This window comes from Oncorhynchus mykiss, chromosome 1 (genome assembly GCF_013265735.2).
Source record: "Oncorhynchus mykiss isolate Arlee chromosome 1, USDA_OmykA_1.1, whole genome shotgun sequence".
In the NCBI taxonomy this organism is placed as follows: domain Eukaryota; kingdom Metazoa; phylum Chordata; class Actinopteri; order Salmoniformes; family Salmonidae; genus Oncorhynchus; species Oncorhynchus mykiss.
Window position 1 is genome coordinate 15,117,525 of NC_048565.1, and position 14,482 is coordinate 15,132,006.

A 14,482-nucleotide genomic window follows, 5' to 3' on the forward strand; every position below is an offset into this window, starting at 1 on the left:
ATTACTGTGTACCTGGTAAAATGGCGCCCCCTTGAGCTATTTGTGATTTAATTGAAATGGTTATCAGTATCAAAACGCAGTTTTCCTTTGCAATACGTAACATACTAGCGTAGCGTCATAGCCATTTCATATTCTTTGCAACCACAACCTGACTCATGTGTACAATGTTGTAAATTGCACAAATTGGGCAAATATGGGTTGAAATAATCTTTGATTGAGCATATGGGGTTGAGCGAGTAATATTTTCAGCTCCTCTGATAGGTCAGCAGCCATGAAACGGAGCCTTCTATTGGCTGGATTTTTTGGCCAGCCATTGGAACATGGAAACAGCGCCACAATCAATTTACATTCGATTTATCACAATGACCGTTTGTGTTTAACAACGTGGAAAGTGATTCATTACATACGACTTTCGTTTTTTTTGTTGCTATCAATTGAAGTTAAATATTAGCGAAACTAGATTGATACATTGTGGATTTAACGCGAATATGGCCGCTCTGATATTGCGGAGGAAATCTTGAAACCACTGCTCGAGTAACATTACAGTTCTCACAACATTTCAGCCAGCCAATACGACTCCGCGGCACGCAAACCGAAATGATAGCTAACGCGTTAGCTGCCTGGCTTGCTATTTAGTTATTTAGCTAGCTAACTAACTATCTGATAAGCTAGCTACGTTTGGTGAAGAAGATTACTGTCTGTGCTATGTGGTCATAACTAGGGCTGACTAATAGGTAAGAATGGGTGTGTGGGCTAACGTTATGTAGGTTCGCTAGCTATGCCATTTTCTAAGCTTTCCAGATGGCCAACGTCTTCTAACTCGTTTACGTGAAGTATCTAACGTCACCTTGCCATCTAGTTTGTCTTTTAGTGTAAGTGAATTACTTGCACATTTGCATCTTGTGGCATGCACACACATATTTTGACTAATAAGATGTAAAAGTTAGCTAGTTGTTGACGTAACCACTTCACGTTCCCGTCCACTCCACAGAAATGAGTTTAAGTGAATTTGAAAGGACAGTCATCTCACGTCCTGGCCAAACCAGAGAATCTGAAAATGACAACAAGGTATGTACTTGCGTTCTTTCTTATATATATTACACATGTACCAGAGTTGTTATATATATATATATATACTATATATACACTATATAAACACTCTTGTACATGTGTAATTTGTTTTTTAATACAATAACTATAACTAACAGTTCCCAAGGGAAGTTAGTCTGACACTAGTATTTGATGATGTTAACCATACCACAGGTCATCAGAGAACGCTCTTGCTGCCATCACCTTCCCCAAATCCAAATTAGCCCTATGGGACCCCACATCTAATGGGGATGTGATTAGCCTCCACCTATCCTATTACAGGTAGTCTACTATTTTCTTTTTGACTGTCTTAGGATGCATCTCAGTAGGCCACAGTGGCTTTCTCATCTCCTTCCCTTGGTCTGTACTGATTTGAAATACTTGGCCAGTGTAAGCTGCTTAATTCTCTCAAATCAGTTCAGTTGAATGAAGGGAGACAAGGGAGCCACATTCTTTTGAAATGCACCCTGTGATTGTAATTAGATAATGTGCTGCCTTGTGCTTAAAAAACTGTTTTCTATTGAACAGAAATCCCAGACTACTTCTGGTGGAGAGTTCTTCGTTTGGCCCACCGGCATTCCAGAGAGAATAACAAGCCCCAGTTCAGCTGTTACTTGTTGGGGACTATTGCTGTGGATTCTGGTGAGATTACCATAGGCATTATCACAGAAATATTCATAGTTTAAGATAACTTCTCACTCTATTTGTAGATGGAAAATAATTATGATAATGATGGATTGAGTACATATGTTACAGCTTGCTTTCAAAGGACAACTCTTAGCTTAAGTGCTTTTATTTTGAAAATTCCCCCTGTTCCTTCCCTTGATTAATGTGAACTCCCTTCTCTCTCTCCACTCTTCTTTCAAGATGAAGAAGAGGGTGTGACTTTGAACCGGTTTGACCTGGGCCAGGAGCAACCTGGTTCCTCTGAAAAGGTCCCCACTGCCCTGATGCCTGGAGACATCCTGGTGCTGTGTGTATTTGGAACCCAGGGGGTCGCTGCCACAGACACCATGGTTCACTCTGCAGAAGACTTCCACATCTCTTTCAAGGTAACATTAATGTGTAAACGTCTTCACTTAAAGTAAATGTCCTTTGTTATATTTGAATAAAATGAATGCTTGTAAAGTTATGTAGGCTTTATGCTTAATGGCAATAACTATACAATATATTCTTACACAATGCTGTTATCCCTACTGGAATTTACATGAATCCAAACTGCACAATGTCAAACTCAACCCACCCTCTAACTGCCTATGGAAGTAACCCACCTCTTCTGTTGCCCGGGTAACAAAAGGAGCATACTCCCTCCACCCCGGGCTTGGCAGTTACTGCAACCTGTCAGCAACAGGTGTTGCTAATCACTGAACTGCCTATTGTCAAAGCATTTTTTTTTGGCTTGCTAATTCTAAACAGAGCTTTTTGCCCTGTCTAATTTCCTGGGGTATTTTTGGGAGAAAATAAGCAGCCCCCATCCCCTCTTTGTGTTTCATTTACTGAAGTAAAGCAGAATTATGATTATTTTAATATATTTTTAAAAACATTTTCACTGCAAATGTCATGTTTGCACAACTTCTCACCTCTCCCTCCCTACCTGTTCAGATGCACCTGGGAGTCCCTGGACCTGTCCAAGCTGCTGGTCCTACGAGCACACCGTGGCTGCTCCCAGCAAACAGACAGCCTGAGCTTCTGCCTGCGCTGGGCCGCCGTCACCCCCGGTAACACACTGGACGCTGTGCCCATTCGACCCGTGCTCATCACCCCCACGGCCTTGGCCAGGAATCTGAGCGGGCCGACCAGCCTCGCCCAGCCGCTACACAGCAGCGCTAGCCACAAACGAGAGTAAGGACATAGGCCAATAATGGGGTGCGTTAAGGTTAGAATACTTGACTTTAAGAGCTTATTGCAGTATTATCAGAAAATGGATGGCCCCCGTTTCACTTCTTCTCTATTCTGTTCAGCTTTCTGACAATGGATCAAAGCAGGAAACTGCTCCTAATACTGGAGTCTGACCCAAAGGCCTACACTCTACCACTGGTGGGACTGTGAGTATGCCCACCATCTACTTTATTGACATATTTTTCATCCAGCTTGTTATTATTTTGGATGTGTGTAAATCCCCCTCCATTCATTAGAGATAATCTGAACCACAAAGGATTTGTCCATATTGTGTTAATTTAGTCAAGCTGTTTGTGTGTGTGTGAGCCAACGCAGGAGTGTACAGTTTGATGTGGTTACCGTTTATCTGTGGCAGATTGCTGAGTGGGGTCAACCACATCTCCAACCCCAGGTGTGGTGTTTGAGGTACCTGTTCAGCTCCTCTCTCCAGGACAAGTGAGTGGGGATGCCCATCTGTTCACACCGACTGTCATGTCCCAGTTGGCCTGGCTCCAATGCTGTATGTGTTGTGACAATATCAACATGTTCCAAAACACTTTTTATAAACACAAGGACAAATCAGTAAGGAAATAACGTGTTAGTATAGAAACTACGTATTCTAGGCGTCTTATAAAGGTGGTGGGTTGATGTTTGGGAAAAGCACCAAAATAATTGTAACAGGAGACGCGGTGTGTTTGCTGTTCGGGTAGTCTGGATTTGTGTTTAGGCAGCTCTGTGTCTGACTTTTTGTATCGTTCTGTGTTCCACAACATTTGCCTGATATTGAACATACCCCTTGTTTGTCATTGCTGTGTTGCAGGGTAACGTCAGAGGGCGGTGCGTTCCTGGTGGTGTTGTACCCGCTGACCCACAGGGAGCCAGCATTCTACCAGGTCCAGCCCTGCAGGGGTCAGCAGCAGGACATGACCTTCCAACTGCTCACTAGCACCGTGTCACTCACCCTCTACAAGGTAGGCACAGGTATTCCTGAACTGTGCTGGCATGGACATTTTCCTTTCAGGTTGTCCCCTCCAACAACTATCTATGTTGGATGTGTTAACCATCTCAGTACAGTTTGGCTCGGCTCAGTAGTATGAAAAGCCCTCTAGTGCCCTTTACCCACTATTACAACAGATATGGTGGTAAACCCATGTGAATATATGACACTTATCTTTTGATCCTTGTCTGTACAGAATGTGGAGGAGTCTGAGGGCCATACTCTGCAGTTTGAGCTCAGTGCTGAGAGCCAAAACATAGAGGCTGAGTTCTTCAGGGAACTGGTGTCCCATGCCTCCTTCACAAGCTCTTCTCTCAAACTTCTGTATTAACATGGTTTTACTTAGTCTAGTGCAGTGGATAGGTGGTCAAGGTGAATAGGGCCATTTCACTCTGAGTAGTGGCTGTTTGGATCACAAGAAAATCATTAGTCATAAATGTTATTGAATACTAACTGAACTCATGAGAAATATACTCTTACAGAATTGTATGACTTCATAGGAGTTCAGTGAGGTAGACTGATGACAAAAGGCTTCATCAAGACAGTGGGCTCGACAGTGCCTCCGTCAGCCCTGCGGTAGTGGCAGCATCTCCTCAGAACAGACTGTCTATCAACAACCATGACTCTGGAGTAGAGGACGATGACCTCTCCCCCAGGCCCTCCCCAAACCCCCACCCTCTCACCCAGCAGGTCAGTTCTGTCTCTCTCTTTTGACTCGTATCACCCATTTGTTGATATGAACTCTTTTCTAAAAGACATACTCCATATTGTTTCAGACCAAGCGGGTCCACCGTCCTGTGCCGGAGCTCTCCATGGTGATGGGCGGCAGCTTCCTTGATGGAAAGACCATGGGCCCCACTCATCCTTCCCCCGCAGCTCTGCAGCCTAGAGGCAGTTGCCCCCCCTCCCACCAGCTCCAACCTGGGGCAACCAGACACCCAGATCAGGGGCCCACCACACTCAGTGGCCCCCCACCCATCAGAAGGCCCCTGACCCCCACCATGGACACTCTGGGTAAGGGCAGCAGATGATTCCTATTCACCCCTGGGCAGCAGCCACCACCACTCCGGCCCCCTTTCCCTGGCAGGAAATCAGCCCCACCACAGTTCGGGAAGACTCTTCCTCCTCCTCATCTTCCTCCTCTTCTCCAAAGACAGGCTCCTCGCCTAATGGATCAGTCCACCAGGCCAGGCAGTTCCACCAAGCACCAGGTCCCCTCTCTCACAAGTGGGCCGCCCCTGTTGGAGCCCCTCCACACCAGAGCCCCGGTCACCCCTCAGCCCCCATGCCCACTCACCAACAGCCCGCTGTCCATCTCAAACACTTCCACAGCACCCACAACATGAACCAGCCTTGTGGATGCTGCTCCTTCCACCCACATGATCATGTTACCCCCCCTGTACCACCCCAACTACTGTCAGGGAGCTTCATGCACCCACAACAGACCAGATAGACACTTCTGTTCCAACTTCGATGGTAACCCCCCCACCTCTCACATTTCCCCTTCCCACCAAACACACCCTCACCACAGCTCATTGTGCCACCCCATGGGGCCCACACTTACACCATTTCACCGCCCAGGGGCCCTGCTTGGAGCGGCCAACCCCTGTCTGTCAGAACCAGTGTTGCCAGCCCGAGTCAGCAAAGTCTCCCCCCCCCTGGATGGGCCCATGGGCCTCCTGCCCTCTGACACCTACAGAATCCTGGTGGACCAAGACCGGCAGCTCAACTTACTGCAGGCACAGGTCAGGCTCTCTACGGTGTTGTTTGTGGTTGACACTGTACCAATCTTGCAGCTTTAGAGAACGACTTTTCAACCTTTCTTACCATTGGACTTTCCAATCCTGATGTACCAATTATTTCAGATCCAGAAGCTACTGGCGGCTCAGGGGAAAGGGGGGAGCAGCTCCTCTCCATCCACTGAGCAGGCAGCCATGCAGACACAGATCTCCCCAGGAAAACACACTAGGAGGATTGTCAGCATCGCTGTAGGAACAGGTACTGGACTCATCACTGGTTTCAGCGATCTCACACGTGGTTCATTTGAGAGTATTTCCCTGACTACATGGGGAAAGGATTGCTGCATGGGAACTATAAACTGCACTCTCTGCAAGTCACTCTTCATTAGAATGCCTGCTAACGCGAAGTCACTCTTGATTAGAATGCCTGGTAACGCGAAGTCACTCTTGATTAGAATGACTGCTAACTGACTAGACATTTAGCTACTCAACTCTTAATGTAGCTCTCCTTTATGTGTAGGTGCCAGTTTGTTCTGGGGAAACCCCATCGATGCCCCCGCTTGTGATGAGGACGAGCGCCAACAGCCAGAGTGGCACACGGACAGGGGGCCTGGCACCACCGATGGTAGCAGGTCCTCCTCTGGTCGGAGTTCTGGCAGTGCCAGCCTCACCCACAGCAGGCACATGAATGGCACGGAAGACGAGAGTGGGTGTAGTGAGGGACATGTGAAAAGCACACCCTTCAACCAGTCAATGCACTAGAGGTAAGAGAACGGTTGGCTGCATTCCAAACGGACTGCTTGTTTCCTGCCATCGGCCCTGGCTGATCCACCCTTATTTTGAATTGACTGGAAGGGTGCATGCAAGAAAGTAATGTCGTAGTTGGCCACCTAGAACTCTGAAAGGTTAAAGGGGCAATCTGCTATTTTAAACAATAACAATGTTATTGTGTGTAGTGAAATGCTTATGCTTCTAGATCCAACAGTGCAGCAGTGTCTAACAGGTAATATCTAACAAATTCCACAACCTCATACACACAATCTGGTAAAGGAAATGGGATAAGAATATATAAGTATAAAATATATGGATTAGGAGTGACAGAGCGGCTAAGACGCAATAGATAGTGAAGGATACAGTATACATTATATACATAATGAGATGAGGAATGCAAGATATGTAAACATTCATAAAGTGGCATTAAAGTATTCCATTTATTAGTGGCCAATGATGTCAAGTCTGTAGGTGGTGGCTGTTTTAACAATCTGATGGCCTTGACATAGAAGCTGTTTTTTTTTTTTTATAGGTACTTCATTTGCTCCATGTATGGAGAAAAACTAGGAAAGGAAAGGAAACAAAGAGTTATGTGCACGGCCCATGTGGTGATGTATTTGCCTCAGCGTTTATCCTGGTATACTTATTTCTGGGTAGGCTTCAACAGAATCTAGTATTGCAGTGAAATGGTTAATATACAACGTGTTATGTGACCAACCTCCCTCCTGATCCCTGACTGTTTGTCACTTTCCACTAAATGTATGAAAAGCGCTTATCAATGAATTAAGTTCTTCTTTCCTCCACAGGGCCAAGTGAACAGCCGTCTCCAGGGTACAGTGAACGAGGAGGGTGAAGATGAGGAGGAACAGGACAGGCGGACCTCATACCCACGGCAGAAGAAACACCTTGTCCCTCTGTCAGTCCCAGCAGTCGTACCCTAGCCCTGTTCCCCTCTGCTCCTGTAGGCCGGAGCCCAGAGAGCAGCCGCCAGGAGGGAAGGATCAGGTGCTCCACGCCACACTGCGCCAGCTGCAGCAGCTAGGGGTCCATGTGGATGTAGACTCTGCTGACTCGGGAGGCAAGGTCACACGCAGCTCAATGGAGAGTGCCAGGTATGAGCATCGAATTGTCATGTTTACTTCAGCTTCTTTGTACCTACAGTATGTAGATCATAGATGCTATTACTGTTGCTAATAGTCTTATTCTCTCTCTCTCTCTCTCATGTAAATCCAAAAACTTGAAAAATAAATGCTTCAATTGACATGCACTACAGCACATCTTAAAGAGTAATTATATAGGTTACATTACTTATGCAGAAGGTGTTCCTGTTAACTTCTCCCCAGTACCCTGGCCGGCATCAACCCAGAGGCAGTCATCAGCAGACTGACCCTCCTGGAGTCCACGGGAACCAGCATGTGTGGCCCCAGTGGCAGCGTGGACCTCAGTCTGGAGGCCAATGCCATCGCCCTCCGGTACCTCAGCGACCAGCAGCTCTCTAGACTTTCTGTGGGGGAGTGGGGTGGGGTGGGGGGGGCAACAGCCCCCTATGGCGCGTTGGCTTCAAAACAGCGCCCCCTGTCAGACATCTAGTGTATATATAAATCTCAGCGGATGGAAACCAAGTTGCAGGCAGGATTTTTTGGGGGGTGCAATCATGCCCCCTACTGCTCACATATAGATAGATACACGCACATGCATTAGTTAAATAAAGGTTAAATAAAAACAAATGTAAAAAACATGCATGAGTCCTTAGTATATACTTAATTTCAAAATTCAAAAGGCACTCGCACATCTGAGCTATCTTTTTTGCAGGTGCATGGTAACAGTTGAACAAGATGAGGAAAAAAGAAGGAACCCGCACACTGCTTGTGAGAATATCAAATCGAATGGTATTAGTCACATGCGCCAAATACAAATACAAAGTGTAGACCTTACAGTGAAATGCTTACTCACGAGCCCCTAACCAACAATGCAGTTTAAAGAAATATGGATGAGAAAAATAAATAAAAGTAACAAGTAATTAAATAGCAGCAGTAAAATAACAATAGCGAGACTATATACAGGGGGGTACAGGTACAGAGTCAATGTTCGGGGGCACCGGTTAGTTGAGGTAATATGTACATGTAGGTAGAGTTATTAAAGTGATTATGCATAGATGATAACAACAGAGTAGCAGTGGTGTAAAAGAGGGGGAGGGGGCAGTGCAAATAGTCTGGGTAGCCATTTGATTAGGTGTTCAGGAGTCATATGGCTTGGATAGAAGCTGTTTAGAAGCCTTTTGGACCTAGACTTGGCTCTCCGGTACTGCTTGCTTTGTGGTAGCAAAGAGAACAGTCTATGACTTTGGTGGCTGGAGTCTTTGACAATTTTTAGGGCCTTCCTCTGACACCGCCTGGTATAGAGGTCCTGGATGGCAGGAAGCTTGGCCCCAGTGATGTGCTGTTTGCACTACCCTCTGTAGTGCCCTGCTGTCAGAGGCTGAGCAGTTGCCATACCAGGCAGTGATGTAAACAATCAGGATGCTCTCGATGGTGCAGCTGTAGAACCTTTTGAGGATCTGAGGACCCATTCCAAATCTTTTCAGTCTCCTGAGGGGGAATAGGTTTTGTCGTGCTCTTCACAACTGTCTTGGTGTGCTTGGACCATGGTAGTTTGTTGGTGATGTGGACACCAAGGAACTTGAAGCTCTCAACCTGCTCCACTGTAGCCCCGTTGATGAGAATGGGAGCGCGCTCGGTCCTCATTTTCCTATAGTCCACAATCATCTCCTTTGTCTCGATCACATTGAGGGAGAGGTTGTTGTCCTGGCACCACACGGCCAGGTCTCTGACCTCCTCCCTATAGGTTGTCTTGTCGTTTTCGGTGATCAGGCCTACCACTGTTGTCTCATCTGGAAACTTAATGATGATGTTGAAGTCGTGCCTGGCCATGCAGTCATAAGTGAACAGGGAGTACAGGAGGGGACTGAGCACGCACCCCTGAGGGGCCCCTGTGTTGAGGATCAGCGTGGCGGATGTGTTGTTACCTACCCTTACCACCTGGGGGCGGCCCGTCAGGAAGTCCAGGATACAGTTGCAGAGGGAGGTGTTTAGTCCCAGGGTCCTTAGCTTATTGATGAGCTTTGAGGGCACTATGGTGTTGAATGCTGAGCTGTAGTCAATGAAAAGTGTTGAGTTTAATAGAGATTGCGTCATCTGTGGATCTTTTGGGGCAGTATGCAAATTGGAGTGGGTCTAGGGTTTCTGGGATAATTGTGTTGATGTGAGCCATGACCAGCCTTTTGCACTGTCTCTATGCACACTCATTAGAAACCAATATACACAGGCAGTTAGAAAAGCCAAGGCTAGCTTTTTCAAGCAGAAATGTGCTTCCTGCAACACAAACTCAAAAAAGTTCTGGGACACTGTAATGGAGAATGGAGAATACGAACACCTCCACCCAGCTGCACACTGCACTGAGGATAGGAAACACTGTCACCACCGATAAATCCACTATAATTGAACATTTCAATAAGCATTTTTCTACGGCTGGCCAAGCTTTCCACCTGGCTACCCCTACCCCGGTCTACAGCACTGCGCCCCCCACAGCAACTCACCCAAGCCTTCCCCATTTCTCCTTCACCCAAATCAAGTCAGCTGATGTTCTGAAAGGGCTGTAAAATCTGGACCCCTACAAATCAGCTGGGCTAGACAATCTGGACCCTCTCTTTCTAAAATTATCTGCCGAAATTGTTGCAACCCCTATTACTAGCCTGTTCAACCTCTTTCGTGTCGTCTGAGATTCCCAAAGATTGGAAAGCTGCCGCGGTCATCCCCCTCTTCAAAGGGGGGGAGACTCTTGACCCAAACTGCTACAGACCTATATCTATCCTACCCTGCCTTTCTAAGGTCTTCGAAAGCCAAGTCAACAAACAGATTACCGACCATTTCGAATCCCACCATACCTTCTCCGCTATGCAATCTAATTTCAGAGCTGGTCATGGGTGCACCACAGCCACGCTCAAGGTCCTAAACGATAGCTTAACCGCCATCGATAAGAAAATACTGTGCAGCCGTATTCATTGACAGAGTCGAAAGCCTTGGCCAGGTCAATCACCCCATCCTCATCGGCAGACTTGATAGCCTTGGTTTCTCAAATGATTGCCTCTCCTGGTTCACCAACTACTTCTCTGATAGAGTTCAGTGTGTCAAATCAGAGGGCCTGTTGTCCGGGCCTCTGGCAGTCTCTATGGGGCTGCCACAGGGTTCAATTCTTGAACCAACTCTCTTCTCTGTATACATCAATGATGTCGCTCTTGCTGCTGGTGAGTCTCTGATCCACCTCTACGCAGATGACACCATTCTATATACTTCTGGCCCTTCTTTGGACACTGTGTTAACAACCCTCCAGACAAGCTTCAGTGCCATACAACTCTCCTTCCGTGGTCTCCAACTGCTCTTAAATACAAGTAAAACTAAATACATGCTCTTCAAATGATCGCTGCCTGCACCTGCCCGCCCGTCCAACATCACAACTCTGGACGGTTCTGACTTAGAATATGTGGACAACTACAAATACCTAGGTGTCTGGTTAGACTGTAAACTCTCCTTCCAGACTCACATCAAACATCTCCAATCCAAAGTTAAATCTAGAATCGGCTTCCTATTTCGCAACAAAGCATCCTTCACTCATGCTGCCAAACATACCCTTGTAAAACTGACCATCCTACCGATCCTCGACTTCGGCGATGTCGTTTACAAAATACCTACTCAATACCCTACTCAAAAAATTGGATGCAGTCTATCACAGTGCCATCCGTTTTGTCACCAAAGTCCCATATACTACCCACCACTGCGACCTGTACGCTCTCGAGAGCTGGTCCTCGCTTCATACTCGTCGCCAAACTCACTGGCTCCAGGTCATCTACAAGACCCTGCTAGGTAAAGTCCCCCTTGTCTCAGCTCACTGGTCACCGTAGCAACACCCACCTGTAGCACGTGCTCCAGCAGGTATATTTCTCTGGTCACCCCCAAAACCAATTCTTCCTTTAGCCGCCTCTCCATCCAGTTCTCTGCTGCCAATGACTGGAACGAACTACAAAAATCTCTGAAACTGGAAACCCTTATCTCCCTCACTAGCTTTAAGCACCAGCTGTCAGAGCAGCTCACAGATTACTGCACCTGAACATAGCCCATCTATAATTTATCCCAAACAGCTACCTCTTCCCCTACTGTCTTTTTATTTATTTATTTAGCTCCTTTGCACCCCATTATTTCTACTTTGTACATTCTTCCACTGCAAATCTACCATTCCAATGTTTTACTTGCTATATTGTATTTACTTTGCCACCATTGCCTTTTTTTGCATTTACCTCCCTTATCTCTCATTTGCTCACATTGTATGTAGACTTATTTTTCTACTGTATTATTTGACTATGTTTATTTTACTTAATGTGTAACTCTGTGTTGTTGTATGTGACGAACTGCTTTGCTTTATCTTGGCCAGTTCGCAATTGTAAATGAGAACTTGTTCTCAACTTGCCTACCTGGTTAAATAAAGGTGAATTAAAAAATAAAATGTAAAAACTCACAGGGCCCTAAACACTCACACATAACCACTCACTCCATCATTTTCTCACTCACATGTAATATGCATATACATTTAGAATGACTCTACACACCCACTCACATCTCCTAGTCCCCTTCCCACTATACATATCCACCCCAGGATCCCTGCACATGTTAATATCGTATTGGATCTGACTTTTGAAATATTTCCTGTATATAGTATGCTTCCTTACTTACTTTGTGTATTTTGGTAGAAATACGTTGTTAATGATATTGCATTGTTGGGTTTTGAGTTTGCAAGAAAGGTATTTCATTGTACTTGTTTGTGACATTAAAACTTTAAACACAAACACACTTTAGTCACAACCACTACCCAGAAACACCAACCAAAATCAATAGTGTAAAACTGTGAGGTATCAGAATGAAAATGGTAAAGGTATGGGTCTCTCTGTGTTCAATACACTAACCCTCAAAACAAAAATACCTTTTCAAACCGTAGGCCTCTAGTTTTGTGTGTGTGTTTCAATGACAGGAGAGTACAATAACAGATCTTTGCAACTCAACATTAGGAAGGTGTTTTGTACACTCGGTATATATAAAACTGTGACAAGTGTGACAACAGTAGCAAACAAGTTCAATAAAAGTATACTTCATCAGATATTTCAGAGTGACTAATGCTGGCCATGGTCAATAGTAGTGTCAGATATGCTTACACATATTGGTACCAAGCAAATAAATACCATCAAGCTCCACTGACACCTTGATGGACATTTCAAAGTGTCTCCCACCTCGAACTGTTGAGACCTTTTTAACGGCTACAAATAGTAATCATATAGCCATATAAAAACCCCACGATTATGTAACTCGGTGGTATTATACTAATGTATGCTGATGTGTATAATAAGTAACTGCTGCTGCGTTTAGACAGGCAGCTAAATTCTGATATTTTGTTTGACCAATCAGTTCAGCTTTTAAAAAAAAGAGCAGATGTGAAAAGATCTAATGTGATTGGTCAAAATACCAATTCGTGGAAAAAAGCGGGGAGGACATGGCAAAAACAACAAAAGCAACATGATTCAAATTATTTCAATGGTGTTATGTCTCTGGAGACTGGGAGTAAAATGGACTGACTATACATGGCTCTGCTAAAAACCAATTAGCATATTATGTACAATAAAAGTGATATGCATGTGCTAATTTAAAAAGTATGTAAATGACAGTAAAGCAGACCAGCAAGCCTTTTCTTCTGAGAAATTGTATTATAGTAACCTGCCGATGTGTTGCTATTTTTGTATGTCTTGCTTGCAGCTTTGCATAGTGTGCTGCTGTGACATACACAGCCTAGCTAAAAGCTAGCCACCTAGTTAGCTCATTACTGCCACTGCCAGGCTCCAGCTACGTGGTCGACATGGCGACCGACGAAATACAACAATATTAGCTATCATAAAAACAGCTGAAGGTTGATGGCATTTAATTGGAAATTGTAAGTATATGATGGTGGTTCTACAAAAATTATAATCGGCTAGATAACTAGATAAAGTCGGATTATGTTCGACAGGTTTTATTTTTGCGACAAATGTACAGCTAACGTTTTCTAGCTAGTTGTTGTGTTAGGTAGCTAACCATGTTAGCCGTTAGGTGTAGCTGGCTAGCTAGCTTTATAAAAAAAACAATGTAGCTAGCTAACTAATTGTTTTTGTTTCTGATAACTAGCTAACATTAGCTACCTAACTGGTCTATATTTCGTTAGCTGTGTCAATTTATGATAGCTTGCTTACGTTGGCTAGTTATTCTAGCTAATGTTAACAATGTCCACTTAATGTGTATTGACTAGCTAAATTAGCACTGTAACTAATAGTTATGCTAAAGCACACATTACCAATAGCTAACGTTAGTTAGACAAACCGTAGCTAGGTTCAGGGCATTTGACAAATGTTGATTTTGGATTTTAGTATGGGTAACGTTTGCTTCGTCCCGCAACGAGCCGGGCGGAGCAAACTCACATTAGCGAGTAAGCCTACTTTGAAGTATTAGCCTAGCAGCTAGCAGGTTAGCATAACTAACTTTAGCATCTAGCTCGCTAGCATCGCTTACGTTGCACTTCGTAGTGATACGTTTTTTTGTTATGTTTATGGATGCTTATACGTTTCAGAGGCCTAATAATAACTTTACAGTATTTAATAATTCTGCTGTGAAAGTGGAAAACAGCTTGTGGAAGAGCCCCATGATATTCAATCAAACTTGGTTTGCAGGTTGACGTTGGATTCATGTACCCAACAGCATGACAAGGGAACATTGAAACTAAACAAAAACGCAACTGCATATGTTGCTTATAGCTAATGCTTTACTGCTCATTCATTACATGTTATGCAAACCTAGTAAGTGGTTTTGATGATACCATGGTAAAATACATCACATATATTCTACATTGAATTGATTGATTAGTGTAGGGAAATCATTAG

The 14,482-nt window shown here is 44.8% G+C and overlaps 1 protein-coding gene and 1 pseudogene across 2 annotated transcripts in view; both read left to right on the forward strand.

The window, feature by feature from the left end:
• Window positions 1–325: 325 nt before the first annotated feature.
• Window positions 326–8,478, forward strand: LOC110529430 (annotated as a pseudogene).
• Window positions 8,479–13,001: 4,523 nt separating this feature from the next.
• The window catches only part of LOC110488062 (roquin-1), a 28,947-nt gene continuing 27,466 nt past the window's right edge, over window positions 13,002–14,482 (forward strand). For both annotated transcript variants that reach the window (XM_036948947.1, XM_036949018.1), the window contains exon 1: window positions 13,002–13,503. The gene's annotated coding sequence lies outside the window, so the exon portion shown is untranslated. The remainder of the gene's footprint in view (window positions 13,504–14,482) is intronic.